The sequence below is a fragment of the Pteronotus mesoamericanus genome, unplaced genomic scaffold, assembly GCF_021234165.1.
Source record: "Pteronotus mesoamericanus isolate MK-2021 breed Mesoamerican mustached bat unplaced genomic scaffold, CSHL_Meso_final scaffold_1186, whole genome shotgun sequence".
NCBI classification, from domain to species: domain Eukaryota; kingdom Metazoa; phylum Chordata; class Mammalia; order Chiroptera; family Mormoopidae; genus Pteronotus; species Pteronotus mesoamericanus.
This window is the reverse complement of record NW_026555302.1, coordinates 8,237,683-8,243,682: the sequence shown is the minus strand read 5'-3', so window position 1 is coordinate 8,243,682 and position 6,000 is coordinate 8,237,683.

Below are 6,000 nucleotides of genomic sequence, written 5' to 3'. Positions count from 1 at the left end.
AGGATGGCCAGTGGAAGAGGAGCTTTAAAAGAAGAATGTGCATCCAGAGAGGTGGAAAGGAAATTCAGCCAAGCAAAGAGAGCCATTTAAGAGATAATGAGAAATAGTGTGAACACTGACAGGTGAAGAGAGCAACTGAGTGAGCAGCGTCCCTAGGATTTTGCCAGAAGGAGGTTCTTGGTGTCCTCAGGGATGCAGATTGAGAAATGTGTTGATGTCATAAGCTGAGCTGTGGTGGGGCAAGGAGTGAGAAGGACGCAAAGAAGTAGTGACACCAAGGGTAGACAATTCCTTAAGATGTGTGGCTGAGAAGGGGAAGAAAAGAGTAGGGGCCATAGGTGGGTGTTTGCTTGTTTTTATTCATTAAGCAGAGACATGAGCGTTTTAAAAATGGATGGATGATTTAGTAGGGGACGGAACGGTGGACAATGAAGTGAGGGAGAAAGCAATTGAGCGCGATTCCTGAGACATTGCAAGAGCTGGGGACCCAAAGGACAGGCAGGGACTCTAGCTGCAGAGGGGAGGAGCTCTTCTACTGTAACCACAGAGAGAGAAGATGGGTGGGCCAGGCTTTAGGACTGGTCATGGGAACATGAGGTGGTTATCACTAGGTGGCGTGTCCTTTCCCAATCGGTGGGTGTTGAGTCATTTGCGGAGAGTGAATGGGAAGGGACATGTGTTGAGGGGAGCTTCGTGGAGAGTGGAGAACCTGTGAGAGAGGTGCTTGGGAGCATGGAAAGGAACACGTCACGAGGGTCCCAGCTGGGTCTGGTGTGAAACTGGAGAGCTGGTGATGGAGGTCTTTAGCCAAATCCTCTGCGTGAGGTCCAAGGAGCTTGCCTGGGAAAGTCCCTTATCTCACTGCACGAGTAAGTCCGACACAGAGGTAGACATGTCAACCACTTGACTGGACTTAGTTAAATCAATATTTCTTAGAGTTAATATTTATTGATGATTCATTTTAAGGGCTGCGTTCAGAGTAGATATGTAAAATTTCACAAATCTCATCTCTTCACTGGATCCTCATATCACATCATTGAGATAACTGGCGTAAGGAGGTGGTATTGTTCGATAGTTTAAAACCCAGAGGTTCAGTCCTGATCAGGCTGCCTACCAGGTGCGTGACCTAAAGCAGGACAACCTCTTGTCCCTAAAATGGGGGGTGGGGGGTGGGGTAAGCACATTCACTTCATAGGGTTGTGAAAGGAGACTCTCTGAGGGGTTTGTAGGGCCAGCCAGACATGTGTGGGCGTGGCCCACGTGACTGCCCTGGAATTGTGTTCAGCACCTGTGGCTCTGCTGGCTCAGTTTCCGCTTGGGACTTCTCTGCGGCAGAGTTCCCCTTATTACATAGGGCCTTCCAGCAGGAGTGATGGCCGCCATGCTCTGGAACCTGGCTGGTTCCCGCTCACCTTACATGCATGAGCCCCACCTTGCCATGAGCCCCACCTTGCCATGAGCCCCAGAGAAGGAGGCCTGGATTCACCCCGGGTGGGTGTACTCAGCAAACTCCCAACCCATCCGGGAAAGTAGTTAAACATACTTCAACTTCATAAAAAAGGCTAATTTTACCAGGTGTCTGTTTATCAGGTGCTATGAAGTGGACTCACCTTTCAGAGGAGGAAATTAAAGCCCAGAATTTTAAGTGACCTGGCAAAGGTACTAACTAATATGGGGTGAAACCGCCCTTTGAACCCTCTCAACCTGGTTCTAAATGTATGATCTCAACCTCTAAATACTCAGCACAGAGCCCAGGGTTAATAAGTGTTCAATACATGTTGGTTATTATTAGTTATTTTTCTTATTAGAGGAAAAGGTAGCTTTCTAGATTCAATCAGCTAAAGAATTGGTGCAGTCATTTTAAAAGGTTTTTACGGCTTTTTTGTTGTTGTTACTGTCATTGACAACACAACTAAGCTTATAAAAAGTTATACTTACCCAATAGCCATTTTGATTGCTGTGCCCACCCAGCTGCTCAGTGGTGGGTCTGGATTGGCTATGACTACTTTTTGTTTTACCTCCTGTTTATGTAGTTTTAATGACCCAAAGTCATTCTTTCAAACCCCCTCTCTGCTGCCTCCCTCAAGGGGACTGAAGTGAGTGCGGGCTCTGCCACCTTTGAGTTTGGCCTGCACTCCAAATCTGAGCTGTGGGACCGTGGGCAAGGTACTTAATGTTGCCGGGCTGCGGTTTTCCGCTTTGTAAGATGGGACTGTCGGGGTGGGGGAGGATTAAATGAGACAAGATATGTAAAACACTTAGCACGATGCTTATCGCAGAGCTGGCTGTCCATAATTAAATGCCATTTTCCGTTTCGTTCTCTCAGTAGGGTTTAATTGCTCTAGTCGTGGTCCCAAATCATTTTGATTATGCCAGCTTATGACATCTGAAATTTGTCAGATGATATTTAAATGCATATGAGTGCCTAGTGATATCTCTATCTGCTTTATATATTGCTTATATTCAAGTCTAATCTCCCCCAGTATATCCCTGAGAGCAGACGCTATTTCTTATCCATATTTATAATTTTGTTCCCTGCAGTGCCTAACATACTAGTATTTAATGCATATAGGCTGACCTAAATTGAAATCAGAGCATTTGGAAAAAATAGAAACTAAAACAAAATAGGAAATGCTTGCAATGAGGGAAGTAAATGGGTTTTGGGAGAGGGGAAATTAATATTTCCAGGAAACGAATCATGTGCACTGTATAAATTTTTTTAATTTTTAAATTTTTTTCCATCACCTTCCCCCCAACATCTTCTCAATTTTCATGTTACATATCATTCAATACTCTCCACGTACATCGTCAGATTCCCTTAAATAACATTTCAATTCTTTGAAGAGATAATGGTGGCAGAAATAGACAGAGACTCATCTTTTGAAAATATTTAATGTTTTAGTTCAGTAGCTTAAATGATATGAACGCCCTGTACTAGAAAAATTGTACCATTAATCATATTAATGGTTTAACTTATTTTATAGAATAAATGTTCCAGTTCCAATGTTGCTTAGAGAAAGAACCCGTGGAGAGGAAAAGAACTCCACTCACCGCAGAGGAAGCCCATTTATAGTCTCCATTCAACCAAGAGGACACTTGACAATAGATTCCTGACAGTCCCCAGATAACAGCAGCAGGACAATGAGCCCAAGGCCTTTTCCTTTCCTTTACCCATTGTCTAGTCACACCTGAATGACAAAATCTCAAACCTGGATCAACCCCACTACCTGATCCCTCCGAGCTCGCACCTGTCACCTGGCCACCTGGGTTGCTGCCTTCTGTTTGGATGAGCAAAGCTGTGGCTCATTTTAAGCCCCCTGCCGAATGATTGCTGTCCTTCGTTTGATGGTACACATCCTGTGAAAGATACACCTGGATGGAATTACTCGGTTTTTCCAGGTATCTCCCAGGTACTCTGGAGGTACCCATGTTATCCTTTGTTTGTTTTTCTTCTGTTTAAAATAAAGAAGTTCCTGGTCAGGGCACAGCTCTTGGGAGGAGATGGGGGTCTCTCTCACAGCAGGGCGTCTTGAGCCTCATTCAGTGCTGTGGACACACACAGCTGTTTTTGAGTGTCTGGGACACTATGCTTTCAAAGACAGAATTTCCTTTGTCTTCAGGTGTTGTAACTGAGCTGGGTCCACTGCTCCAGACTCCTCCCTCCCTCATGGTGATCCCTCCGCCCAGGGTCCCGCTGTCTGCCTCTGCCGTCTGGCCTCTGTTCTGAAGGATAGGAGATATGTTGGGGCTCAGCGAATGGGTGAGGACCTCTGTCAACGCACGCTGCTTGGTAATAATATTTTTGAAGCAAAGAGTTTATTGGTTTGTTTTTAGACAGAGTCAAAATGTTCCCATATCAAAACCACCACTTCAAGGCAGCCACATCAAGATGTTCCTGGCATCAAAATGACTATGTCAAAGCTGTGTAAGCAAATTGATTGTAACAAAACAGCCTGTATCAAAATGGCTGTACCCTACATTGGCACCGGACTTGCCATCAAAGGAAGGTTTTCCAGAATGTCAGTGCTGTATATAATAAGATGAAGAGTTTTGTGTCTTTCTATTGATGTTTCCTCTTTCAGCGGGAATCTAGACTTAACCATAAGCAACAGAATGGCAGAGGCACCACTTTTACCTCTGGCGATCAGTGCCTTCTGCAAAAAGGAATTAGGCACAAACTAACAAAGATGATCCTGCTTTTACCATGGAAATTGTGAAACACCCATACTGATTTTCTAATCATGATTTTACACTTTGTCCTCATCACAAAGTTCTTCTTGTGTTACTGACTGAGGATCAGTCAGCCGACAAAGGTATGGCCCAGGAAGGCAGCCTGGGGTGACCTGCTCACTGCCTACCACCGCTCTGCGTTCAGTCGCAAGCCTGAAAGAGCCATAACACATGCAAATACTCAGAGATGCTGCCTCTTCAGACACCCAATCAAAACGCCAAACCTTTCCTGGAAGATTTGATGTTAGAAACCTTTCTTGACCTGTATCTTCAGGCTCGGAAAGCCAACAGATTGGGCAGAGCCTTGCCCTGGGTGTGCAATTGATAGTGGCCATAGTTCTCTCCCTGCCTGAACCTGCCGCCTCTTAGACTTCCAGGGTCCTGGGCTCTCTTGGCTTTATCTTGCCTCACTGGCCTCTCCTGCTCTGTCCTTCTCTATCTCCATTTCTCTATCCGAGCTCTAAATGTTGAAGTGCGTCAGTGCTCAGTCCTTGGACCTTTTCTCTAAGAATAACCCCTCCCCTAAGAGGAATCATTCAATCCTGTGACTTAAGATAGTGTCTGTGTGCTGATTACTCCAAGTACATACATATTTATACACACATATATACATGTATATATGATTACATATTATATAATTATATAGAACACACACATGTATTTCAGCCTTAACCTTTCCCAGAACTCCAGATTCATTTATTCAAAATCTCCTTTTGAATATCCAAGAGGCATCTCAAATGTACAGGCCAAAATGGAACACTTAGATTTGCCTACCAAGCCTGCTTTTCCTCTAGTCTTGTTCCCCATCTTTGTATCAGAATATACTGTGCGTTCATCCTTGATTCATTTCTCTCTGTCCTCTTTCTTCTTCTTCCCCTTCTCCTTCTCATCCTCCCCTCCCCTTATCTATCTATCTATCTATCTATCTACCTATCATCTATCTATCTATATCCCATTAGCAAATACTGCTATGGTTCTACCTCTAAAACTTATCTGGACTACATCTCCTTCTTTTCCTCTCCACTGCCACAACCGCTTTGCTGGCTTGGCTGGCTCCTTCTTATCACTTAGCTTTCAGATAACAGGTCAAGGCTCAATCAGGAATACATCCCTTCCCTCCATCTGTTCTTTGTTTTTTTTAATTGTTGTTCAATTACAGTTGTCCCAATTTTACCCTTTTCCCCCCCACTTGTCCTCTGTCAACTTACCATGTTGACTTTCCTCATAGGACACACCACAATGTGTAATTATTTATTTCCTTCCTATTGAGTGTGTTCCCTACTGGAATAGAAGCCTCATGGGAACAGGGAGTTCTCTTCTCCACTCGGTCCCCAAGGTTTGTCACAGTGCTTGACCCACAGTAGGCTCTTGACAAATAATATTTGCTAGAAAGAACCAAGCCTTTCCAAGGGAGAAAATCTCTTTGGGATTCCAGAAGTGTAGGAACCATCACTATTTGCTGTTTTTCCAAAACATTCCATTCAGACTGGCCATGTATCTAATATGAGGAATGTTTATTTTAAGGCATTAAGTTGAGGCTGTTTTAAGGCCCAGTTCAGACATAATTCGGTAATAATTATGCCTTGGTTTGTTCCAAACTGCACACCAGAATGATGACTATTTGTGTCGGTTGGTACCACCTGGTTCAGGCTCGAATCATTAGCAATAACTAAAAGTATTCTCTTACATAGATTTTTACAAAAGATTTAGTTGGGAAGAAATAATCACGTAGGTTAGAATGAGCAATATTGAGTTTTTAGTTACGTGACA